Source organism: Sardina pilchardus, chromosome 11, assembly GCF_963854185.1.
Source record: "Sardina pilchardus chromosome 11, fSarPil1.1, whole genome shotgun sequence".
In the NCBI taxonomy this organism is placed as follows: domain Eukaryota; kingdom Metazoa; phylum Chordata; class Actinopteri; order Clupeiformes; family Clupeidae; genus Sardina; species Sardina pilchardus.
Genome location: NC_085004.1, coordinates 20,971,120 through 20,998,591, shown reverse-complemented (window position 1 = coordinate 20,998,591; position 27,472 = coordinate 20,971,120). Strand labels below are relative to the sequence as shown.

The 27,472-nt window shown below is 45.7% G+C and overlaps 1 protein-coding gene across 1 annotated transcript in view; it reads right to left on the bottom strand.

Moving 5' to 3' along the window:
* ankrd11 (ankyrin repeat domain 11) overlaps window positions 1-21,388 on the bottom strand; it is a 110,007-nt gene extending 88,619 nt beyond the window's left edge. The window contains exon 1 of the mRNA XM_062550014.1: window positions 21,005-21,388. The gene's annotated coding sequence lies outside the window, so the exon portion shown is untranslated. The remainder of the gene's footprint in view (window positions 1-21,004) is intronic.
* Window positions 21,389-27,472: the final 6,084 nt, after the last annotated feature.

Sequence of the window (27,472 nt, the reverse complement as noted above, 5' to 3'; positions counted from 1 at the left end):
TGAGAAAATCCCCTGACCACACAGAGAGTGCATGCCGGCATGGGAGCACAAGTAAACATCCCCCCCAACACAACAGCCTTCACACACAGACACACAGATAGGCGGACACCATGACAGTTGTGGCTGGCTCTTTATCTTCTTGTCAGATCAAAAAGCTCTCAATTACGAAAATAAAAAAAAAGTCAGTCAATAGGAATTTCTAATTTCCGCACTTGCGATACTAAAGGAGAGCCAAATTCAACGAAAAGGAAGCCAATTTTCAGAGTTAGAGTTAACTTCTTCTATTGCACAAGACAGCTCCCATCCACTACGTATGATAAAAAAAAAAAAAATAGCCTATTATCTACCCGGTCTGTCTGGCAGGAAGGGTTTCTCTATGCTCTGGTGACCTTAAAAGGGAAAGCTTGGTGTGGGAACGGCTGCAGCTCCTTCAGAGTAGCACTTGTGGAGGAGCTCATCTAGCTCTGACCCGAGAGGGGCTACTTTTATGTCTTCCTCAAAGTTGAAAAACACAGGCCAGGTTCCATGGTCACCACCGGCACAGAGCACAACGGTGAGTCTTTATCCCCAAACAACCTGAGATGGACATTATGAGTCATACTGGCCACTGACCGGGGCGTCACCGAAACCGACAGGACGCCTTTTCCCAAAGCAATGCTGACAGGAACACACACTATGCACGCCTCTGGGTGGTAGGTCAGACTTTGCATGATGTTCCACAAGCATGACACAGACTCTCTTGAAACTCAAAGCCAACTGGGGTGGGGGGGTGTTGCGATTTACTACCTGATGACCAAAAGCCAGACAGGGGCAAGGAGACAGGGCCCTCTCTCTTCCTACCTAGCCAAAGAGAGAGACTGTTTGGATGGGACGAGTGCTGTTGACCTCTGCATTTACGACGTGGGGAAATGGGCACCAAACTGGCCCTTAAATCACCACACCACATCAGAGAGAGAGAGAGAGAGAGAGAGTCAAACAAGATGTCTGTGAGGGCACAGGAGGGGCTTCTGCTTTTGCTCAAACCTTGGGTAGCACTGCTGCAGCGTTGCACGCCCATAACCTTGCCAGTCATAAATGCAACACAGACTTCCCATGGAGTCCCCGCGCCTCCCCGCGCTATCTAAACTGAGAAGGACAAATGGTGCAGAAACCGCCTCCTTTAGCACTAGTCAGATAAGGACAAGTCACTCTACAACTGGCTTAATTCGGCCGCTGCGCCTACTCTCCTTAGGGCTAGTGTTCTCGGCTGTTTCATGGTCCAGGCCTACGTTTACAGCCTCATAGGGAGTAGGGACACGGGGCCAGGCAGGCACAGCAATGGCTGAGGTCCCTAGTGATGGAGAGGTGTTTACGGCCGGTGGTCAAGCTAAGATGTGCGTGTGTGTGTGTGTGTGTGTGTGTGTGAGAGAGAGAGAGAGAGGGCAGGGGGGGATGGGATTCTGACGAGCTCATCTGTACATAGCCATCAAGCATAATGAGGCTTGACTCAGCACGGGAGTTAGAAAGAGGCATCAGCACGCAAACAAAAAACGCCGCAGAACACATGCTCATCACACATGCTTTAGCAAGTCATATAGGCTAATCAGGTTGACAGGTGATCTGACCTAAAACACTAGCGTGCCTCAACCAGTATGTATTTCAGCAATTGCACCTTGAGCTTAAGAACACACACACACACACCCCTACTTAAAAGCAATTATAAATGAGGAAAACACCACAAAAAAACATGACACTGACAAATATTCCAGTTGAGAGAGAGAGAGAGAGAGAGAGAGAGAGAGAGAGAGAAAGACTGAGGCTATACAGGAAAACGTAAAAAGAGAGATGAAAGTAGGGAGGAGAGATGAAAGTGACCACTTCATATTTTCCACTCCTGACTATCGTGTTGCAACTGACATGAGGAATGAGCTGTAGCCTCTACGCAAGGGAAACGTCGCCGCACTGGGGTTTCGGCCGAAAGCTTCGGGCCTGAGTTTGAGGGCCTGCAGGCCACAGCACATCTTTCTCTTTTTCTTTTTCTTTTTCTCTTTCTCTCTCTCTCTCTCTCTCTCTCTCTCTCTCTCTCTCTCTCTCTCTCGGACAAGCCCGAGGACAGGACAGGCCGGGCCAACAGCCACAAGCCTCTTCCCATATGCTGGCCCCAAGTTCATTCGAACTGGGCTCCCTCCAAACATGAGCTTCGATGCAGGGAGGGAGGGAGGACACCAGTTTCAAAGTCAAGAACGCGACACAATCCTGTTGTGCTTGTTTGTCTGCGTGTGTGCGTGCGGGCAAAATGGCAGCAGGGAAACCGTTTCAAACATGCCACAAGGCAAAGGGCATTCTAGTTATAGTTCTTCATTCTAGTGAAAAACACACACGTATGCAATCAGGGCCCCAACACTCAAAAAACTTCTACCCACGCCATTAAATGTTGCTTCTAATGAGAGAGTTGCCCAAACTACCAGCTACAGCTGTGCTTGTTTTGGCCGCAAGGTAAGCCAGCTAGATCGTTGAAGAATTCCACCTGCATTCCGGAACTTTTATGTTCCACAGTTTTATGGTCACGTTTCGCAACTATTATCCAGTAATACAGAGGGCCTGCAACGCAAGCAACTCTGAACCACTAAAACCATCATAATGTTTAGCCAATGCATGTCAGTCCCTAAGATGGAGAATCCAGAAATTAAACAGAAGCTTTGGACGGAGCTGGTTATACAATAACAACAATGTCGTTTTTCACAGTAGCAGGTTAATGGATGATTATGGCTCAGTGGCCACGATGCCAAGACAGTATTTCAGCCAAATTAACTATTTGTGCCCAAATGTCATTCAATAAAATCATGCTATCCATTCATTACTTCTACCAAAATGGTTGTTCGTAGGAACCTTATCTGCTTAACAATTGTATAGCTAAGCAGAGAGGAGACTGTGTGTGCGTGTGTGCGTGTTTGGTGTGGTGCTAACGTGGCTGAATGAGGACGTAAAGTAAACAGAGGCCCAGGCTGGTGTGTGTGTTGTTGTTTCAGGGCAGTCCAGCTTGTATGTGCGGTGCTGTGTGTGCGCTCTCTCTGTGTTTTGCGGCCCGAGTCGAAACCGTAGCTTTTGTGCACATTCGGACTGCGGACACTATGTGGGGCATCGCCGGGCATTGTGGGATTAAGGAGGAGACCAGCACTCTAATGCTCGCCCGAGGGCACAGCCATCCTTTATCCCGCCTGCCTCACTCTCTTGCACACTCGCTCTCTCCCTCCATTTCTCTCCTCTTTTCTGTCCACTCCCCCCCCCATTCCGCCACCCCCCTCCCCCCTCCCCCCCCCTCTCTCTCTCTCTCTCTCTTTCCACTGCTCCCCAGGGCGGCGGATTACAGGAAGCGCCACCATTTCCACCATCCAGCAGCCAGCTCCAGTTATCTGGGAAATCAGGCCGCTGGAGCTGGGGTAGGAGATGGAGCCGACACCCCAGCCCAGCCCAGCCTACCCTACCCTACCCTACCCTACCCCCTGCCCCCTGCCCCCTCCCTCTCAACCTACTCGCTCTCCTCATTTGTTCACTCACACACGCACAGCCTCTTATCTGCAGCTTAAGAAACACCAAGACCTTTCATCGCTGTCTGAATCCAACCAGACAAGTGACCAAATAAAAGTTTTTAAAAAATCAACAACAACAAAAAAAAGAAAAAATATCACCAGCACTAACAACGATGACCCGAACACACACAGGGCACTAAGTAACACACATATGGCTAGCACAGACTTGTATCAATTTTAGTCAGCTTTAGCTATTAAGCTTTTGTTACATTTCATCGTCTTTGCAGTAGCCTAAAAGCTCAGCAGAGATGCGCGCACACACGCACACACACACACACACACACACACAAAATAAAACAAGTTGGCGAGGCGGTGGCTTCATGTGACAGAAACCAGAGTCCAGGCTACTGCGTTTCAGGCATCAAGTATCAGCAAAGGCTGCAGGGACAGCGGCAGCGGCAACGCTAGCAACAGCAGTGACGCTCGGGCTTATTGTAATATCTTACTGAAGCAAATTCTATTCAGCCATCCAATCTGCTCAGCACACCAGAGAGCAACCTGACACTGGGCGGGGAACAGTGTGCATGTGTGTGTGTGTGTATGTGTGTGTCGACTCCGAGCATGTGTGTATTTGAGCGAGAGAGAGGGATGTGAAGGGGAGAGATGGAGGGAGAGAGAGAGAAAGCGAGAGAGAGAGAGAGAGAGAGAGAGAGCGACGAGAGAGAGAGAGCTAGCTAGCTTTTGCGGCTGCTCTGTGCTCCTCTTCAAAAACATCTACATTATTGATCAGGCTGCCTTCTGCAGGGTGTATGCCAAGCCAGCGCACGTCGCACTCAGGCATATTAAAAAACGGCCTCCGAACAGAGCCAGGGGGCACTCCGCACCACGTGCCTCTGACCTCGCAGTCCCACTGCCACTGGCCAAAGCCAAAGCCACTCTCTGCAGGCATGCAACCACTTGCTGTTGAGTACAACAGTGTGCAGAGAGGAGAAAAAGAGGTAGAGAGAGAGAGAGAGAAGAAAGGCGGGTAGAGAGAAAGAGAGAGAGAAAAAAGAAAGAGGTAGAGAGGCAGTGTTGGGGTCTGCAGTGAGGACAAAAATGTCTGAGAGATGCAGCTAGAGAGGAGGGGAATAAATTAGACACGCAGAGATCTTTCACTTTTTTATGACTGAAACAAACTGTGGTGATGCATAATAAGGAGGCGAATGCATTAATAGTTCTGATGCATGAGATCAAAATAACACTGCCCTACATCCATCTTCCACAGGATCCACAAAGCGTCGCTTTGAAAATCCACAACCGGGTCCGTCTGAGCGGCCGGCAGCCTCAATCCCGACCCGGAGAGGTGGACGGGGGCAGATGGCACGGGCATTAGCCCGGGTGGCAGGCCTGATCAGGCGTCTGCAACGTGGCCACAAGCCCCCCCTCCAGGCCCCTGGGAGAGTGTGTGTGTGTGTGTGTGTGTGTGTAAGGGGGTGGGGGGTGGGGAGGCAAGCAGACACAGCATCAGCACAGGGCCACTGCAGGACAAGATCTGTCCATCTGGACACTGCACTGCCATACAGAGTGCAAGAGGAGGAGGAGGAGGAGGAGGAGGAGGAAGGGAGGAGGAAGGGAGAGGGAGAGGAGGGGGGAAAGCAAATGCCACAAAGCAGAGAGTGAGAGAAAGAAAACAAGAGGGAGTGTATACTGTTGGCTGACAGGAAAACAGAAAAAGGCTTTTCTAAGACTTAGAAAATATCACCTTTCACACAGCATTGAAATATATTGCAATATATCGCATCGTAACCCACGTATCGCGATAGGCAAGGCATCGGCAGATTCTTGTCAATACACAACCCTAGGGGGTGGGCAGATGGCGTGAGAGAAAGAACGCGTGAAGAGGAGGTATGAGCGACGGACAGCTCTCGGCTCCGCTCGCATTGAGAATCTGCACCACTCCTGACACAGTTTCCAGCACTGTTTGTTCAACAGCACAGCCGTGCTGAGCTCCCGCTCTCCAAACACCCAACACTCTCCAGTTGTCAAGGTAACCAGCGCTCTGGACGGCACAGGGGAGAAGAGCAACATTCCAAGAAAATTCAAACATTGGCCTTAATCTGAGACGTGTGTCTCATTAAGGACTGCCTTCTTATAGAGGAGCCAACCAAATAAGACTCAGCAGCACCATTACCCTGTAATGTTACAGCACGGTGCACAGTAACAGTCTTATACTATAACGCACCCACGCAAAGAGCAACAATCAATTTTTTATCTATCCTCAAAGACAAGACAGTGACATTAAAAATATTCAAAGCAACACCACACAGGCAATGGTGCATCAATGAAAAAACATTATGCTACTAGAATCAAAGTGAAAAATAACACATCAGCAAAACACTACAATAAATAAGAGAATCTAGGCACAGCAATAAACTGCAGGACCATAACACAACTACAGAGAGTTCCATCTGTGCATAACGTCAACGTCACCAAGATGTGCTTGTACATTGCTACTGCTAGGCTAGCTGTATGTGCACAGTGCACATAACCCTTTATGTTGACACAATATGCTCCGAGTTATGGCAAAACTTGTAGCAACCAAAAATCTTACTGCATATTATAACCAAAAATCGTTTTACATCTTATACGCCTATGTGTGATGTGTGCAACACATCATGCAAACCACATGACACCTTTCATGAAATACCCGCGACAGCAGTCCAGCAGGAAGAGAAGAAACAATCCCGCTTCAAGCAATCCCACTCCAGATACAACACAAATTACAGATGGCATCTTTGAGAAGATTTTCTGAGAAGCTATTTACATGCAATGTGCACTTGTATTTGGCCCATAATACATGTCATATTCCACTGTCAATGGGATACGATCACACAATCAGACAACCTCGAAACACACCAACAGGCATTTGTGCAGCACAAGGACTCGCGTGGGCAGGAGGACATTTCGGCCTATTTAATGTCAGCTCTATTGTGGTTGCGAATGTAAGCACACAATGCTAGCTGGGAAAGCAGCACACTTATCACCAGGGAAGGAGGGAAAAAAACCTGAGTCACACATACACAGGGGTGAACTAGGCTACACCCTTCCCCCAACCATCCAACCACTGACATCCCCCTCCCCCCCTCTCACACACACACTTAAGATTCTGGGATGAGCAAGACTGCAGAGGCCTAAAGTGGTGCATCGCCACGGCCACCGAATGCAGACCAGAGAGAGAGAGAGAGAGAGAGAGAGAGAGAAGGAGGTGGGGGAAGGAAAATAATAGAGTAGTATTGATGAGAGGCAGAGGACAGGGAGCAGGCTGAAAGAGAGAGAGAGAGAGAGAGAGAGAGAGTGTGAGCTACAGTATGAGAGAGAGAGAGAGAGAGAGAGAGAGAGAGAGAGAGAGAGAGAGAGTGTGAGCTACAGTATGAGAGCCAGAGTGTTATGAGGGAGACGCTCAAGATAAGGAAATAAGATAGAAGCTGTGCGATAGAGGCTATTATCTCACATTTGGCACAGATTGGCAAGATGCTACAAACGCCTGTAGGGGGAGGAAACTTAATCGAGGGAATGCATCAGGCAAACAAGCACAAGAAAAGCTATATTACTAGCATAGAAGAGCTTGCTTTAGAAAAAAGGCGAAACATTAACAATATTAACTAAGGGGTCGCAAAAAGGTGCCGTTTGTAATGTTTGCTAGCTTTGTGAAGTGACTAGAGGCGAAATGGGTAAATTTGATGCATTAGGCTTCACCAGTGCAAACAGTATTCATCTGGCCGCTCACTTACAATAAAAAAAAATAATAATAATAAAAACACCTGTCTATCCTTCAAGCTTTTTGTTTACCACTCTTGGTTTCCATGGCAGCATAGGCAGCAGGCATAAGGTTTCCACGGCAATGAGGGCAGGAGAGGGAAGAGTGCCGGAGGGGGGGAGGCTGGTAATCGAGGGGGCGCAGAGCACATACATAATGCGCGAGCTCTACACACAACGCAGTCAGCCATTCACCGCACGAAGACACTGACAACAACGCAAACCATCTCAATCTGCAACAGAAGCCTCGACAGCTGAAGAGTAAAGGGAAAGGGTACATAAGGCAACTTTTTGAGCCATGTTGCTGGCCAATATTCCTGAGCGTTATTTCTGGAGAAATTCAATCAGTCATCGGTAGGCAAATTCTCATGATTACCCAATCAGAATACATGGAACCAGTTCTGTGGTTGCCAAGCAACATTGCTTAAAAAAGTTGTGACATGTATAATCACCGAAAGAGAAAGATGTGAGAGCTGAGGAAGACATAGAAGAAGAAAACATGGAAACAAAAATGGAGATGGGATCAGGCCCTGAGAATCACTGTAGACACACACTTCTGGATAGCCTGATACTGCTGTTCACTGCAAATGTAGCTCTGCTCACATTCCTGGGAAGGGCAGTGCATGGATTCAGACCTGAAGACCGAAGCCAGCACCACAGGAGTGCTGTCAGCCCTCTGATTGTGTGTGTGTGTGTGTGTGTGTGTGTGTGTGTGTGTGTGTGTGTGTGTGTGTGTGTGTGTGTGTGTGTGTGTGTGATGGTGGTCTTCGTTTAATCATTAAAGAGGAAGACCCCCCTGTCCTCTGCCGTGGCTTGGGTGTCAGCTCCGGTCCCCAGCGGCGTCAGGAGCCAGTGCCACCCAGCCCCAAAGTGTCAGCTCGACTGCCACAATCCCACCCCCACCCCTCCACTCTCATGTCCATTTCTCTGCTCACGCATCCGCTCGGTCCTCCACCACCACCACCACCACCCTCCACCACCACCTCCGCTGCCGCCAGCGTTTCTCATTTGCTGCTCATCGGAAAGCTGTCAGCTCAGGAGGAGCACATCTGCATGAGTTAAGGGCCAGAGAAGGTAGCTGTGTGTGTGTGTGTGTGTGTGTGTGTGTGTGTGTGTGTGTGTGTGTGTGTGTGTGTGTGTGTGGCGGGACGAAAGTGAGTGGTTGTGGTGGTAAGTGTGGGTGTGTGGGGTTTGAATGCGTGGGTGTGTGGGGTTGCATGCTTGTGTGTGTGCAAGTGTGTTGGGGGGGGGGGGGGGCTTGAAAGCATGCCGTGAACAGCTCGTGCATAGTAAAACAGAAAAGGGGGGAGCATTTTTTGTTCAACCAGTAGCCGACTACACAAACACGGCCTCGGCATCGTTTTGGGCCCGATACCAAATCTCCGGCGTGTCAGTGTGGCCAAAAATAAAAACACACACACACACACAAAAAAAACACACTGACATGCACCTCGGCCAAGCTGAGGATCAAAGAGCTGGTGGAGCTCACGTTCAACATGGATCACTTACAGCCGTTCTTTTCAACCCGTGCCCTGAGCCCTCCATCACGGTCCCTTAAAATAGGCTCACAGTCACACTCACCGCCAGCCATCGCTCCCTTAGGCTGTGGCCACTAAGAGCACAGTCTTTCCTGCATTTCCTCTGCCCTCCATTTCCTCTCTCTCTCTCTCCCTCCCTGCCTGTCTGCGTGCAGGCGTGTGTGTGTGTGTGCGTGGCACAGATGGACTAGGCTTCCTGCTCACACAGTCCGGACATACATCCCTACAGATGGATGGCAGCCAGATCTGACAGCACTGTCATTACAGCGCTGACAAAACCCTTAATAAGGGCCCCCTGCCTCCCCTGCTTTAACACGCTCGCTCACGCACTCGCTTTCTCTCTTTCGCTCACCCTCTCTCGGTTTCTCTCTTTATCTCACCCTCTCTCGGTTTCTCTCTCTCTCTTTCTATCTCTGCTGGGGCCGTCCGTGATACTGTTGTTTCTATCTCACAGCTTCCATGTTCCCGTGGATTATTAGTACTTTCCCTGAAACGAAAAGTGCTTCATTTCTTGCTCGAAACGACTATGGTCACTCTCCGAAAGACAAGGACTGCGTTTCATTTCAATCAAAAAATGTTATTGTGTTCCTGGGATTAGAACTCTGCCAGTTCTACACCATTAAAAAATTGCAAAACACAATGATTATCCACGCTGCACTTTGGATTTCTGCACTGGGTAAAGACCAATAACAAACAGAGGAACAGAGAGGCCATTGGACAAGACATTAACAGGTTCGTCTTTGAGCAGTGCCAATAGTATATATTTATATATCCAGAATCAATTCAAAAGGGAATGCTGTAACTGAGGTGATGAGCAAACTCACTAATGAATCCAGCAATCTATTTCATTGATGCACCCTTTCCATTATGCTGATCCACTGACTATTCTGCTCACTACCAAAAAGCAGAGTATTTCGTTACTTGAAATCATTAAAAAAAAAAAAAAAAAAGCGCTGCACAATGAAAATTTAGTAGGATATCTCTCTTGTGTTTCAAGACCATTAAGTATTCAAAACAAAACAGCTGAACACAGTATACCTGGCTACAGCTCACTCAATAATGTCGACTTAACTACAGGCCAACGCCTGGAGAAGAAACCAAATGGAAACCTGGCACAGACTTGTGAACCACCTAAACTATAGATGCATACTATTGGGCTGGTCTTCAATAAGACAATATTTTCAAAATCACTTGCTTTTAGTTTTTAATAGTCCGCGGCCGACGTTGTGTCAATATTTTTGTGCATTCAACCATAACCCTATCATTAGACTAGAAATGTAGACGCACCCTAGCGGCAAAAAATGATGGTCTAGGGACGCACCGTTAAGGCCAAGCCTTCGTTCGAAACCAAGTCAGTCGGTCCAATCAGAACACTCTATCTGTGTACGGAGTCCTTGAGCCCGCCTTAGCTCACCTTCGGCTTCCGATATTGACGCCAGGGGGCTGGACCATGCGTCCTCGTTCGACGAGTTGGGTGTGAGACCGTGTTGCAACAACCATAGAGAACATTGAAAGATGGATGAGGCTAACAAAGCACTTTGGAAGAGTTAGACTTGGGCTTTTCTTTGACGGTTGAGCAGAAAGAAGCGCTCAAGTCATTTGTTTCAAAGAAGGATGTATTTGTCGTTTTGCCGACCGGCTACGATTGGTCACAAGGGCTGGCCTATTACGTGCAGAGTAGTTTGAAAGACACCGGTTCATCCCACCCACAGGCTTCAGCTCTGTGAATGGTCCGACTCCAGACTATACATTTCTGTATAGTTTGGCTTGCCAGGCTATAACCCTACACTAAGCATCCCCAAATAATGTAGGCCACAAATGTCTCCAAAACTGTTTACCACCTAGCCTCACAAATGCTTAACTTGTTCAGCGTACAAATAGCAAATCTTTAAGATAGTTCTTTTGATTTGTATTTCATATCAGCCAGCCGCTTCCAATACTGACTATTATTTTTGGTTGCCTAATGTTTTAGAGTTTACTACGGGTATGGTGATGTTTGTTCTCTGTGTATTGATTGTCACAATGCAAACCATCTCAACCTGCTCAGCAGCTTCAACAGTGTAAGAGTGCAAGCCCTGGTTTCCTCCTTCCTTCTCCCCCAATCTTGGTCCTCAAGCCATGGAGTCACTCACTCCCCCCATAAAGCACCAGTATATGCTTCCAAACAATTTCCACCGTCCAGGTTTGTTCTGTAAACGCCGCAGGCGGCACTGAAAGGTGACTCCTCGCAAATGGAAAAGATGGAGCGACATCCATCTCGCCAGCCAGCCAGCCAGAGATCTGATGTAGCGATTCAAAATAGGAAATAAGGTGGCAAAAAGACGCAGCCGCGTCGTAGCCCCTTGTACCGTCGCTACTGTGTTTTACAATAATGGCAGTGTGCGAGAGAGCGAGGGAGAACAACCTGACGGTCTCACAAACATAACCCATTTGCGGTGCTGTGGAAGAGCCTAATGATACAACTGCAGGGCTGCCACGGCAAGGCCTGAGAGAAGTGTGTCACAGGGAGAATGTAGCACAAGAGGGAAACATCCAAATGGAATGGAAATTAGACAGAGGGAGAGAGAGAGTGAGAGGGAGAGAGAGAGAGAGAGAGAGAGAGAGAGAGAAAGGGGAGGGAGGGCTGCTAGAAAACCTCTGCAGGGTTTTTAGAGCGCCAGAGAAAAAGAGATTGAGCAGGAGACGAGCGCGGAAGATAGTAAAACAGAGCTGCCTGACAATTTCTGCCCGCAGAGAACCAGGTAATTTCATCTGAAATCCATGCATACATAATCAAACACACACACACACACACATACCACGTGACTCCTTTGGTCCCTGTCACATACGACCATTGAACACGCACGAGCACACCCACCAGAGTTAATTCTGACAACATAAAATTGGAAAGAGAAAATGGCCTTTCTTGACTATGACAGACCTTAATGAGTAACTCCTTGAACATAAGAATAAGGCGCTGAAATTACATCCAGTGTTATTGCCTATTAACCCCCCAGTTCGTGTACACCAGCACAAACCTTTGTACTAGCCAAACAATATAGACAGGCCTACATAACTCAAAACTTGGCAATTGTAAACAGTTCAAGAGTCAGACAAGCCACTGCCTCGGGAAAACGAACACATATTGGTATACCACAGTGCAAGTCTGATTTTTGTTGCAAATCTGGGGCCCCTTTTTGCAAATATCACACCCTGTGCGAAGACGTCCCACTCATCCGACCTACAGTCTGCCTGCTGTGCAGCTATCAGCATCTATGTGTTAATGCAGTTTACGCAATTAGTCTCAGAGTGACTCACAAACCGAGAGGTGAGCAGTACCTGGAAACAGGCTAAGGGCAGGGGAAGGGGGGGGTGGTGGTGCGGGGGGGGGGGGGGGGGGGGGGGTTCTAGATGTGCCTGTTAGGCCTGTTCAAACCGTTACTGCAGCGCAGATGCACATGAGTCAGATTGACTCAGAGGGAAACCCAGAGACACGGTTAACTCCGACGCCCTAACTTCCTCACTGCTCCACTTCCTCAGGAACTAGAGTCAGGCAGAGAGAGGCACACGCCGTCGCCGAGGTGCACGGGCTGCCGCAGAGAGTGCTCTGAGAAAGTCCTCCTTCCCCACGGACGCACACAAGACAAAAGGTGAAAGACTGGCGCTCGGCAAGCGGCGTGATTAGTGCAACAGGGCGGCCACGCAACGCAATAACACGTGGGTGCCATCTCAGTGTGTGTGTGTGTGTGTGTGTGTGCGACTTGTGAGTATGTGTCAAGACTGGCTGGCTGACTGCTGCTGCTGCTGCTGTGTGTCCAAGGAAGAGGGGTGTGTGTGTGTGTGTGTGTGGACCTTGCAGTGACCCAGGCACCATCCTTCTAAATCTTCAAAGCTGTTGAACGGTCCAAAAATACCCACCACACCCCAACTCGACCAACCCCGATACGCACATCTGAATTATTCATGATGTTAAACATCCATAATGTACGAGTGACTAGCTATAAATAGCTGTCAAATTTGGCCAGGCCACTGGTTAGCAGGCAGCACCCTGAAAGTGCCATGTCAATGGAGGAGCCTGAATGGAACAGCTAGTTGCGCGCGCGCGCGCGCGCACACACACACACACACACACACACACACACACACACACACACACACACACACACACACACACACACACACACACACACACACACACACACACACACACACACACACAGCAGCAGCCTTTGCTGATGGATCTGCGTCATATCTCGACGAAAGCTCTTTTCAAACAGTGCAGGAGGAGGCCTTTGAAACGAGAAACAGTAAGTTCTGCTGTGACGTGTTTGCTTTGTGAAGGGGGCACTCGATGTGGCCTTTGTGGTCGAGCTCGTTCACACACCCAAGCCTTCAGCTGGGGCCTCAAAATGTTTACCATTTTTGCCCGCCGCACCAATGGAGAGGCGCAGTAGACAACGACGTTAATGATTTAGGCCTAGCGCGTGCGGCTCAAATTATTTGTCTAAGCAGTCACAGACGACAGGATGGTTAGACAAAAAAGAAATTTAGGGCTGCTCTCTTCTGTGTGTAGTGCACATGAAAAGAGTGTCTATTTCTCGCGCACTCCTTCCTTCAAAGACTCTCTCAGCACGGGCACTGCTTAAGCCTCTTCGTATTTCTGGCCACTAATGACTACATCTGTAAGCGAGAGAGAAGGAGGTGAAAAATCATGAGCGTGCATACCTAAAGAGGGGGGGGGGGGAGAAATCATCTCCTAGTCTGTCCCACATACAGCTGAAAAGGCAGTGCTTCTATAAAAAGCACCTTTTTTGCAATGTGGGACAGGAGGGATGAGTAGCCCTTATATTACAGGATGTGTGTGGGACAAAAGACAATGCAGACACACACACACACACACACACACACACACACCCACACACACAGACAACATATGGGCAGGCGAACGTGCGTATGTACGTGTGCATGCACACACACACAAGCACACAGACACACTGACACAGAGACAGGGCTGCTGATAAAAATCTGCTATTCTCATGACGCGCTGGTCTGAAATAGACGACTGCTGTGCTGCAATTACAAAAATACAAACGTGAAACCTACATCGAAGTAAAACAGTGTGAAAGAGGCAACAATAAAAAAGGCTGCACATTGCCCTCTTCCACATCCTCAAGCAACTACCTTCCGCAATCACTGGGTTTCTCTCAGCATCTCCCTGTTTTGATGCACTTTCGTGCCTCCCTTCCCCCCTCAACAGCCTACATTGCCAGCCCTCCTCCTAAGCAGCATGTATACAGGCACAACCTCTATCGGCAGAGAAGTCTTGGTGTAGTGTTTTGGCTTTCTCCTTGAACACACGGTGTTGGAGAGCGCCCTGCAAGCTTTCAAAGGCACCGCAGTAAATCCATAGCCACGGCAAGCTATCTCTACATTGGATCAGCATGGGACAAATTCCATTTGTGAAAGGGAATAAACTACTGCTTGACCAGTTTATGCTCCGCCAGACCAGCACATTCTGTGGTTGTCCAGTTTGCTGCTGGGCAGAGGGAAATAGATAAATATACGTCTCGACATAAATCTGGACTTGCCAAGATGAACTGTCTTGGTCTGATTTGTGGACGTGAGTAGGCGCTAGGCATGGTGTGTGTGTGTGTGTGTGTGTGTGTGTGTTTTTCGGGGTAGGGCACCTGAAGGACGAGCTCTGGTCCAAGCCTCTGGAGAATCTCGCTGAGGCTTTAAATAGGCTCTGGTGGCAAATGTCTCTGTAGCTTCCTCCAGCTCTAATGCCCCATCGCCACTCTCATTCAGAGTGGAAAATTCTGGCAAGATCTGGGCTTGCTTACGTCGGCCAAGAATAGAATCACTCAACACGCTGGCAAAGGAGGGGTATGGAAAGTGGTTAAGATGGCAAACTTAGTCTAAGTTTTACGAGCCAGACAAAAAACATCAGACATCCAAAACCAGTAGCTTAAGAGTAGTGCATGCCATGGTCAACAACCAACATTAACTTACAAGTAAACAGCACAAACACTGCACTTGGTATCACCCTATCTGTTTTCACATCGTGCTTATAAATAACAAAAACCCTGACCGACTATCACCATCTACACCTTGCCATGCTATGGCAACAGAGCATAACAAACACTTATTTACACACTTAGCCTATGCAACTTCCTCATATTTCCTCTAGCAGTCGCCCCGTGTCACATCAGATACAAAATAAACACGCAGGCCGACAGCGTGAGGCAGAGAGTTGGACACGAATGCTGGTACTGCTGGTCAAAAGGACGTGCTTAAAGGCTTTTGTGGGATATGTACAGCACCATCATACAGCCAGTGCTCTAGCCCTGCCCCCTCAATGTGTGTGTGTGTGTGTGTGTCTCCCTCCTCTCTTTTGGTCCTTTGCTTTTAGGTATGCTTTTCAGTCACGCATAGAGCACCCAGGCCAACCCATCTACCCCTCCCCCTCCCCCTTCCTGTCAGTGCATTTCAATAGAAATGGGGCCGAGTGAATGGCTGCAGCTGCCCCATCAAAAGGACAGCAGCGGCACTCAGCTAGAGGCTCCCTGTGATTGAGATTCAGCCAAAGCAGCAGCAGCAGCAGCACCACCACCGCCGCCACCGCCGCCGCTACCCCCCACCCTAGTCATCACAACCAGGAAGGAGGAGGGGTGGACAAAGACCGAGTTTGTGAGAGTGAGGGAAAGGGAGAGAGAGAGGGAGAGGGAGAAAGACAGAGAGAGAGAGAGAGAGAGAGTGCAGTATCATTACATAAATCCAAAATAACAACTTCTGAGCCTTGGTCTCGAGTAGTGGCGAGTAGGAGAGAGAGAGAGAGAGAAAGAGAGAGAGAGAGAGAGGGAAAGAGAGAGAGAGAGAGAGAGAGAGAGAGAGAGAGAGAGAGAGAGCACACAGCCGAGCCTAGCCTGTCCTATCCCAGCCTGTCCTATCCCAGTGAGGACTGCTATGGGAGGCTGATTGAGCATGTCCTCTCTGAAACGCGGGGAGGGGGAGAATGAGAGCATGAATGCAAAGCGGAGGCCCTGTTGACTCCTGTTCTGACTGCAGGAGGCACAGACAGAGCAGTAAACAGCACAGATGTCCTTCTGGCCATGGCTGTGGCCACCTGTCTACGCAGTTTAAAAAAAATAAAAGAGGGACAGCGAGTGAAAGAAAGAGGGACGAAAAGGGTGGGGGTTGTTTTTTCTCTCTCTCTCTCTATAAGCAGCGGCTGGAGGAAGGGAAGACATGTCCGTGACAACACAGCTCACTGCAAAGCAATTCCATTCTCCCGTCCCTAAAGGCCCAGAGCTTAAACCAGGCTTCCCTCCTGCCTCATCAAAATACCAACTGTTGTCTGTGGTTGTGTGTGTGCAGGGGATAGGAGCAGCACACACACAGTCTTCCTCCGATTCCCCACATTCACAAACAGCTGCCCAGCCCACATTCAACACCACGTTACACTTTATATCATCTGCAATTAAAACAAAGTCAGCAAATACGTGCTCGTACTCATGTAAGCTCGGTGACGTCACCTTTCTTGTTGCAGAGTTCTTTTGTGAGGTCCGAAGAATCCCAGGCTCTAGTCTAGTTACTTGCACAAGGGCAGAGCTTTAAAAGGCGTTCTGCTTCAAGAGCACCTCAGAGGGGAGAGATCAAAAGGGACTCAGGGAGTAATGGCACACAGTTAAATTTGCAGAAGAGGCAAAGGAGTGAACATCGCCTTTGCTTTGATGCTCAAGGCAGAGGAATGAAGAAAAAAAAATATATAGCCCAATAATAAAAATCATTTTATCAGCCCGACTGGAACCAAGCCCTACTGGTTGCTGGGTGATGGATGAGAGAGAAAACCTCATATATTACTTTTTGAAAAATACTAAAAAAGTTACCAGTAAATAAACACCCATAAGGGCAAATGCGAACTGGACTTCACTTGGCCCTCTGTGATGTAGGAGTACGTGGCTTGGAGAATGGGGGGAGGATGGGCTGGATTTCAAAAGGGGTTTAAACGGCATTTGACTGTGTAAGGAGATTGGGTGGGGGTGGGGTGAGCAGCAGCTATAAAAGATTTACACCTCAGGAGAGAGAAGTAAGCTTGGTCACAGAGAGAGAGAAAGCAGGAGAGAGAAAGCGAGAGAGAGAAAGAAAGAAAAAAGAGAGAGAAAGAAAGAGAAAGGAGAGAGAGAGAGAGAGAGAGAGATGGCACAGAGAGACTGTTCCTGTTTACAGGCTCGTCAGCCCTCGAGCCTCGGCTCTGCGGAGGTGGACGAGGGAGAGAGCAGCAGCGTGTCAAGCGCTGCCCAACAGCTAGCGGAGGCTCTCCGCTGCGGCTGCAGCAAAGGCTGCACTAGCCTACTACTTTGGCTGTCACCCCCACCGCCCTGTCTTTCTAATTACAGCCACTAAAGTCACACACAGGTTACTTCGGTCCTCCTCACAACGCTGCCATGGCATTAGCAGCAGCTAGCGTCCTCAGGGCCAGGCCAAGTCAGGCTAGCTCTGAATGGGTGTTGTTGCATGTGAACCGTGATCACAGTCACAGGGATGCCAATCCACCACTATCCCATGTTCCCCCGTTCATGTATGGCACCGCTCCCAGCCAGTAGATTTGCATGACGTTACAACAAAACAATTACTGTGCTGGTCTGACAAAAAAAAAAAACCGACTTTTTCAAAAACATGTAAACATGTTAGTCCAGCTGAACTCGCACTACACAGAACTCAGAAAACAACACACCCAGATAATGCGGCCGGGAGTTGAATTACATGCATGCTCCGTAATTCCCTCCCCAGGATCATATGGCAGCAATGTCTGCCCCTCCCATGTTTAAATACTGGGACAACAACAGTAGTCCAATTAAATGGCCTAGCCGAGCTATAACCGTAGCTCAACTTAACTATGCAAAACATACTGATTGCTGGCAAGCATTCTGGAGGCACAAAAAAAAGCCTCACTACCACTGAAGTCTGTGTGACTGTGGTCAGGTAAGCTTCTCACCCCCCTGACAAAAACATCAGGTCTTAACCTGCCCATACATACCCTGTGTGGTGGAGAGAAAGAGTAAACACGCGACCACACAAGCCCTTCAGAAGAGAGAGAGAGAGAAAAAAAAATGTCTAGGCCTAGTTAGGAGGTGCTAGAGTAACTCCTCAGCAAAGGTAGAGACACGTCCAAGTCTCATGAGAGCTGTTGTTGTGCAGACCTGCATGCACCCACAGGCTACTGCAGCTCCAGCAGGGCTCAAAAACAGGAAGAGGATTTGGATGTGGCCAGACATCCTCAGAGGACCTGCAGCAGAGCTAGTCGTTTAAATATACCCTGCTGATGTGGCACAGGCAGATTATGCAAGTGTCTTCTCACGACTTGAGTTCTTGCACAAACTTTGAAAGCTGGTGCACAGGTGTAGGATAGTCCTACTATCTAGTGTTTCGTTCTCTGGGATCTTGAAACTTTGCACTTGGTTAAACTCTGACCAATTCATGCTGCTAGTGACCTTTGGTCCAAATCAAATTCCTAGTGCATGGGGTCAGCCCTGTAACAACAGTAGTAAAACTGTTCTTGCAAAACCAGTAGAGAAGAGGTCTATTGTCGTAGCCATAATCAAAAATGAAAGCATTTCCTCTTTATCCCACTTCCCACCAAGGCTTTTCAGTTGAGAGTTTGCAGACTAATCTAAGCGATAATAGAGTGGAGATATGGTCTAGAAACAAACAACTGACTCACCAACAAAAGACAACATAGACAATGCCATTAGTGGCTCTCCAAGATGACATGAGATGCAGTTGCAGTTCTGTTGTTTGTGACATGACATTTTAATTTGGAACTTTCTGCCATCTCACACAAAACTGCACTGAATTTCTTTCAGGCTTCAAATTACATCACCACATTCACAAACCTGAGAAGATAATCCCACAAATGTGCTTTCCTTAGACCTGTTGGAACGGCACGTTGCACTACTCTTCATTGTACAGCTTCCTCTATCCAAATCTGTAAGTAGCCAAAGCCGTACCACGGCCTGGCCTCCATTTAGGGTTTAAGCCCAAGCCATGCAAGGCCAAAGGCACACCAGGGCTGGTAAGTGCAAACGCTATTTCAGCCATGATGCTACAGGCTAGTTGGACATGTACTGACCTGGCTGAAAACACCACTCCATCCAGAGTCGGGATACACAAATGAGGAGTGCAGAACAAGAAAGCACTGAGAACCTCCAGATCCCAATAACAGAGCAGATGACCCCTTGACCTCCACACTAACGCCATTTCCTGCCTCCCTTTTTTTGCAATAGAAGGGATAGCGAGAAGGCCCATCTTAGGGATGATGAGAACCAGACACAGGGCAAGGGTTACAGGGCAGGCACTGGGCCTTTTGCAAAACTCAAGCTCCATGGCACAGAGAGCAATGTTGCAAGCCACCCTAAAGACTTAAAAGTGAAAACTCTATCTGGAACTGCTCACAGTGTGTGTCTGCAAAACATGAGAATGGGTCAGGATGTGAAAACAAAGAGGGGGAGGGGGGGTGAGATCTTCTGCTCAACAATTAAACAAATACAACAAAAAAAGACAGAAGAGAGGTCTCCCTCTTATTGCACTGCTGCATACATTTCACCCAGTTGTGAGGCAAACACTTGAAGTAAGCTGCTCTAGCAATATCTGCAAAGCAATACAGCAGGCAGGCATGCTGCAGTGTTTTTCCCCAGCACCGCTACTGCACCAACAGCACAGGCACAAACCTTCCTTCAGCGCACAGGCCATCTGATTGCACACAAGCGAGCTATCTTGCTCCCTTTCGCTCTGAATCACTCTTTAACCCACGGGACAAGAATTGTGTCAAAGCAATAAAAGATTACAATTATTTCAAAACTGCACAGCAACAATACACCAGTCTACCTACATAAGTGATGGCAAATCTTTGACAGACTCAAAAGGCATAAGATGGGGAAATCTGATGATTACCATAACACATTTTGGTAAAACACAGAGAGAAAACTACAACATGAACGATGCCCTTTAACTTTCTTTAATGATCTTAGGCCATACTCTTTATTGCAGAGTATATAATATATAGCTAATGAAATGGTCTGCTTTCTGAAGACCAAGTCGATGCAAGAACTATCAAGTTTAATTGAGGTGGTTTCCATTCCCATGGTCTGACTCTACCAAACAAACCGACCTGGTCACTATTTCACCAAATAACATTCAAACTATGTATTAAGATCCAATTCAATGGGTAAATGTAAATATGCATCTATGTTTCAGCGTACCGCTGACGAACGCATAGATTGCCATAAAATAAAAATACCAATTAAACTTGGTAACACTATGACCATTCTAAAGACCTGTATTAGTTCAACGGAGATTTTCACATTGAAATACTGGTATAACAATCAAGTAGTGCAGTATAATCATTTGAGTGTTGTCATAGGTTAGATCTAGGCCTACATGAATGTTAAGTTACAGAATCAACAAATGTTGTTTTTAGATCAACTAGTCGCCAAGGAAAACCAGGCTAACCATAAATCAGAAACAAAAAGGAGCTTGCTTGCTTGCTAGCTACTCTATTTACGGATACCAACGATTGTTTCTTTCACATAATGGTTTATCAACGTTATACATCATCCAGTGCAAGTTCACATGCATTATCCATACCCTTAACCCCACATTAAAATGGGGTTATACTCGTACATGGACAAAATCGATGAGAAGCTGCAGAGTAAGTCTATTTCTAGCTGGTTTAACGTTAGCAGCTACATCGAAACTGCCCAATCCACGCCAATATTGCTAAGGTGATTTGATAGACCCAGCTGCTATGGTTAACGTTATTTACGACAGCAATTGCAACAATTTTCAAATAACGTTAGATTTCACAATAAATACTCATATAAAATGACACCAACTGAATACACACAATAAAGCAGTTTTGCCTCAATCAACGATAAGCGTCACTAATCAGAAAGAATTGGCTATTGTTGCAACTAAACTCTTCCAAGACTGGAATTGAACACGAAAATGAGGAATTGCTACCTCGATAGCAATAACATACAATTAAACAACTTAACCCTAGCTAGCGTACAATTAGCCAACAAGCTAGCTGGCTAGCTAGCTTCCCTTTAATTTGCTACGCAGGCGTATGTTTGGTTGTTGTGGAGCAGGTAAGTGAAGAACTACAAAAGTATGCCTTACCTTCGATCAAAAATGAACTACATCTACAAGTTTATACTTCACATTCCTCTCCGATGCTTGTTTTTCCCATTTGGGGCCTTCTCAGTAAGCTGCCGTCCAGGGACATCCGACAAGAACGGCACACATTTCAGTCCACAGTCACACCAAGCAAGGCTAGCGAGCTAGCACCTTGAGACTAGCTGGCTAGCTAAATCCTGAAAACCCCAAGCGATGAAAATATCTTCCAAGATTCCAACAGATGTATTATCACAGCGAGTACGTCCCCTCCATCGCTACTAAAGAAGCACCACAAACAAAACTGTTGCAAAATTTTAATGTAAGGCTTGCTGCTTTGCTTTAAAGAAATGTATAACCGAGTTTCGGCTTAATCCTCTCTGACCAACTCCTTGCGAACCGTTTCCAAGCGGCCTTTGACTTTAGCTTCGATGCTGACGAAAATGGAACACACAGGGAGAGACACAAAATCTGATTGGCTGTTGAATATGGGTGGTTACAAAAGTGACGCCATTGTGAATCGAGTTATGTAGAGGTTAGGATGGAAATATTCATTATCCATACCAAAGGTTTGACTTAAAAAAAAAAGCTTTGCATTCGACATTTGCTTAAAAAAACGAGTTAGCAAAATGTGTACATTATCATTTTAGCAGATGGCAGCCAGTGCCATTTGCAGCAACGTTACAGCTATGGTTGCCTTGATAATGAAAGACAAAATGCGATTGGTTAAGATTTAGAGCACAGGGTATTTTCAGTTTGCATTGGTCATTTTAGATGTTTGTCTGTGTGACATCACAAATTGTTTTTATTTTGCTTGTCATCAATGTATATTGCCAACTCTTCACAGCATGTCCAATATTTGCCCATTATTTCAAATTCTGCAGTTATATTCTGATGGTAATGCAGTAGGCCTAGGTGATGCAGCCTAGCCTACGTCTACAATAGTTTCATATAAATGACATCTTTCGTCATCAAATCAGTCCTCTGTCACTTAGGCTATGTGTGTGATAATATCTGTTAAAGGGTGTCATTTGAGAGGGGATAGTACGAAAAGTATCAATATTTCGCAATTACTCTGTTGTTTTTCTGTAGCTTATTATGGACATACATAGGCCTATACCTCTTCAAATGACTAAACAAATATGCTACTGAGGTATTATAAATGGGCTTGATTGCGTGATGAAGCTGTTCAAGTTATTTAAAGTAATGAATTAAAGAATGAAGGAAAATTAAGCCATCTGGCTTCTTTTTGGAAGTTTACCATAACTTATCCTGATGTTGTAACTTAAAAACATACCACTGTTTAGAACTTGACAAACTGCACAAACAAATGATCACTATTAACCATAATCTTGATTTAGATGATCATGCAAAGTAGAGTTAGCGTTAAAGCTTGTCATGAAAGGTAAACATCACATTATCACTGAAGTTGGGCAATAGCTCCACCTGCTGGTATCTTCAAAATCAGATCTTGGCAATTTACATTTTTAACAATTTAAAATCTCTGCATTGATATGCACTGACACTAATGTGGTCAAGTAGACGAGACAGATTTCAGGAATTTCATTAATATTGTCTGATGCCTTTCATTATTTAATTTTATTTATGCTGATTTTTTAGGCTTGTGAGTCGCTTATGCTGATATAGGCTATTACAACATGGCAATTCTTTTAAATTGTTTGCAACTAATATGACATGCAGAAGACAAAGAAAAAACAGAAGATGTTAGATCATCTTTGCTAGTTCAGGACACCGTATGCTACACTTTCAATCCCTAAGGAAAAGAGAGGATTCTATTCCGGGGGATATTCCAAGTACGTGGTTTAGTGATAAACCTGGGTAGAGTAAGTGGTAAACCTCCTACAAACAAGAGCCCTGTATGGCAGGGGTACTCAATAGGCGGACTCCGGTCCGGATCCGGACCCAAACGTAGTGACATCCGGACCGAGCAAAAATCGAGATTTTATTCTTTTTTTTTTTTTTTTTTCATAGTGATCCAAGCGAGATTTCATTGGGTTGATATTTTTCTACCTGTGTTTCCGATCACTCATCTACTGTAGCTCGCGCCCAATCCTAATGTCCAGTGGTTGAATAACCTGCATGGCATTGTTTGTTAGGCGAACGAAGCCATACAGCTCTACTATTAGGAGGTTTACCACTTACTCTGAGTTAACTTACCCAGGTTTGACACTAAACCACTTGGAATACTCCCCTGTAGCCTACTTTGGGAACACAGTAAATAATTCAAAACCAATCACTTTGGTTGCAGAACATGAGGTCACAAGGTGAGGCAGACAGTGAAGGTGACAGTGAAGCCTCACCCTTTATGATCTGTGATCTCATGTTCTGCAACTAAAGTCATTGGTTTTGTATTATTTTTATATTATATTTTGCTTGAAGAATGCAATCAGCATCACTGAACTATGGAGCTAAGTAGGTTCAGGTTTTCTTGATTTTGGAACATATGGAACCACATCATCAACTCTCAGATTCAGTGAGTGTGTGTCTGTCTGGCTATACAAGGCAACATGCTTTGCTTTGGAATTGACAAGACACAGAATAGGCCCTCTCACTCAATCGGCCAGTAGCCTACCATATTTTCTGTAACCATTCAGCATTAATCCATGGATACAAAAAAATAATATTATTCATATGTTGATGTATAGGCATATTATTTTTGTAGGCCTATAGGACAATAGTTTTCAGTAAACATGTGCAAATTGATGTGCTGTTTACTGTTGGTTCCATCATGTTGTAACCTCATTTATGGCTATGGCTATGGCTATGGCTATGGTTATTTAGCAGACGCCTTTGTCCAAAGCGACATACAAATAAATAACAATACAAATTAAATTAACAGTGAACAATTACAAACTAGGGAGAATAGTAATATTATCAGTAAAACAATAATTTTAAGCACTAACCTAATGAGAAATAAAACAGTGAAATGAGAATAGCAATCAAATAAGTCACTCAGTTAATTATATATAATAATAATAATAACTAAAGCATGGTATGGCTAAATTTAAGGACAATAGCAAAATAAATTTCAAATTCTATCAATAGACAAATTATAACAAAACAATACTATTATACAAACCATAACACATCACAAACTCAAAGGACTAAGTGCATATTAAATAAATATGCCTTAAGACCCCTCTTAAAAGATCCAAAGCTGTTGCTGGAACGGAGAGCACTGGGCAACTCATTCCACCAACACGGAACCACTGAAGAATAGGATCTACAATTTGACCTAGCATGTATGGTTGGTCGACATAACAGACGCTCCTCAGAAGATCGCAATGGGCGGTTGGGAATGTACATCGTGATTAAAGAACTGAAGTAGCTGGGAGCAGATCCAGTCAGTGTCCTATAGGCCAGAGTGAGAGATTTAAATTTAATTCTGGCTACTATAGGGAGCCAGTGGAGAGTAACTAGGAGAGGGGTTACATGTGTCCTCTTTGGCTGATGGAAGACCAGTCGTGCTGCAGCATTCTGAATCAACTGTAGTGGTCTTAAAACACAAGCAGGTAGGCCAGCTAACAGAGAATTACAGTAGTCCAGCTTGGAGATAACCATTGCCTGTACAAGAAGCTGAGTGGAATCTTGTGTCAGATAAGGTCTGATCTTCCTAATGTTGTACAGGGTATACCGACATGACTTTGCAATTGAGGCAACATGCTCAGAGAAAGTAAGTTGGTCATCAATTATGACACCCAAGTTACGTGCCGATCTGGTTGGAGTTAGTGAGGATGAATCAAGCTGGATATTGATCTGTTGGGGAATAGCTGTTTTTGCTGGAAACACCAAGAGCTCAGTTTTGGAAAGATTAAGCTGAAGGTGCTGATCCTTCATCCAGATTGAAATGTCCTTCAGGCATGCAGAGATCCGATGGGAAACACTAGAGTCCTCAGGTGGGAAGGATAGGAAAAGTTGAGTGTCGTCCGCATAGCAATGATATTCAAATCCATGAGAGCGAATAATCCCACCTAAAGAAGTGGTGTAAATAGAGAAAAGGAGGGGCCCTAATACTGATCCTTGGGGGACTCCTGTAGTGAGGTCATGAGACTTTGATATCTGTCCCTGCCAAGACACGCTAAAAGAACGCCCTTTAAGGTAAGACTTGAACCAGTCAAGAGCTTTCCCAGAAATTCCCAGTTCATATAGTGTAGAAAGGAGAATGTCATGGTTAACCGTATCAAAGGCTAAAACAATATTCAATCGGAAATATAACACTTTACTAGTACACAAAACTTTGACTATTGTCGATATAGAAGGCAAAATTGTATTTTATTATTGAGCACAGAGTATACAACCATGCACTTGTATACAATACAAACAGGTCAAAAACGCCAGGGCAGGAGCAAAAATATAATAATAATAATAATAATATTATACATATAATATAAATATAATAAAAAATAAAGCAAACAACTCAATTTATATAAAGTATTTGAAAAATACAAATGTGTGTGTTCTAACAGCTTTCTTGTTACTGGATTGTTCTTGTTACAACAAGATAGTGGAAATATAGTGTTTGATATGAATAGACCGTTCTAAAGTTAGTTGTTTTATTTTGGAATTTAGACTTATGGATGTAAAATTGGGTCAAAATTAAAATCAGGTTGATTAAATAAAACTGATAGGAGATATTTCTGTCTTAGTTAATGAAACCAAAAAGGACCTTTTCCCAGCATAAGGAGAAATCAGGTTAAATAAGATCAACTAAGTATTTAGACAGTTTACTCCAAAGTAATTTATGGGGGCATAACCAAAAAAGTTTCTCTTTGATTCCCACTAAATGTACACTTAACATCAATGTCTTTTTGGAGCTTCTGTAAGGTTTATTGGGTAAAACCTATGAAGAAATAAAAGATAAAGGAAATCTCTTTAATTTTGTTAGTCAGAAAGAACTTCTGTGGCAGAGACCCTGTCCCAACATACAGGTGCTGGTCATATAATAATATCATGAACAAGTTTATTTATTTCAGTAATTACTTTCAAAAACTGAAACTAATATACATCCATTCCACACATAGGCCTACTGATATATTTCAAGTGTTTTGCTTTTCATTTTGATAACCAACTGACTAATAATGAAAACCCCAAATTCAGAAAATTGGAATATTGTGAAAAGGTTCAATATTGAAGACTCCTGGTGCCACATCCTAATTAGCTAATTAACTACACAATCATGGGGAGGACTGACTTGAAGAAAGATTACCATTGACACCTTGCACAAGGGCTGTGTCTGAAACATCAGTACGCACGCTGGGAAGTGTGCATTTTCCGGAAGTTACGTCAGAATAGACTGTCCGAAAGTCAAGCGCTCTCACTAGTTGGGTACTTCGTTTGGCATGATTTCCAAGCGTGCATCGATGCATCTTTTTTGCCCTCAGGTATCCCATAATCCATTGCGCAGCGCAGGTCAAGCTCCACACGTCATGCAAATCGTCAACACACCCCCCTCCCCGAGTCAGTTAGTGCTGTCCAAATGTAGGTAGGGACGCATACTGAGGAGCAAGCTAACTAAGACGCTACTGGTAAGCTTACTATCCAGCGTGCACGCTTGACTTCTGGACACAGCCAAGGAGGGCAAGACACAAAAGGTCATTGCTATAGAGGCTGGCTGTTCACAGAGCTCTGTGTCCAAGCCAATTAATAGAGAGGTGAATGGAAGGGAAAGATGTGGTAGAAAAAAGTGTACAAGCAATAGGGATAACCGCACCCTGCAGAGGATTGTGAAACAACACCCATTTAAAAATGTAGGGGAGATTCACAAAGAGTGGACTGCAGCTGGAGTCAGTGCTTCAAGTTCCACGCACAGACGTATGCAAGGCATGGGTTCTTTGGAAGGCATTCCTTGTGTCAAGCCACTCTTGAACAAGAGACAGCGTCAGAAGCGTCTCGCCTGAGCTATAGACAAAAAGGACTGGTCTGCTGCTGAGTGGTCCAAAGTTTTGTTTTCTGAATGAAGTACATTTTGCATTTCCTTTGGAAATCAAGGTCCTATCTGAGGAAGAGAGAAGAGGCACAGAATCCACGTTGTATGAAGTCCAGTATAAAGTTTCCACAGTCAGTGATGGTTTGGGGTGCCATGTCATCTGCTGGTGTTGGTCCACTGTGTTTTCTGAGGTCCAGAGTCAACGCAGCCGTCTACCAGGAAGTTTTAGAGTACTTCATGCTTCCTGCTGCTCACCAACTTTATGGAGATGCAGATTTCATTTTCCAACAGGACTTGACACCTGCACACCGTGCCAAAACTACCAGTTCTTCGTTTAAGGACCATGGTATCCCTGTTCTTAATTGGCCAGCAAACTCGCCTGACCTTATAACCTTATGACAATCGGGGTATTGTGAAGAGGAAGATGTGACACGCCAGACACAACAATGCAGAAGAGATGAAGGCCTCTATCAGAGCAACCTGGGCTCTCATAACTCCTGAGCAGTGCCACTGACTGATCGACTCCA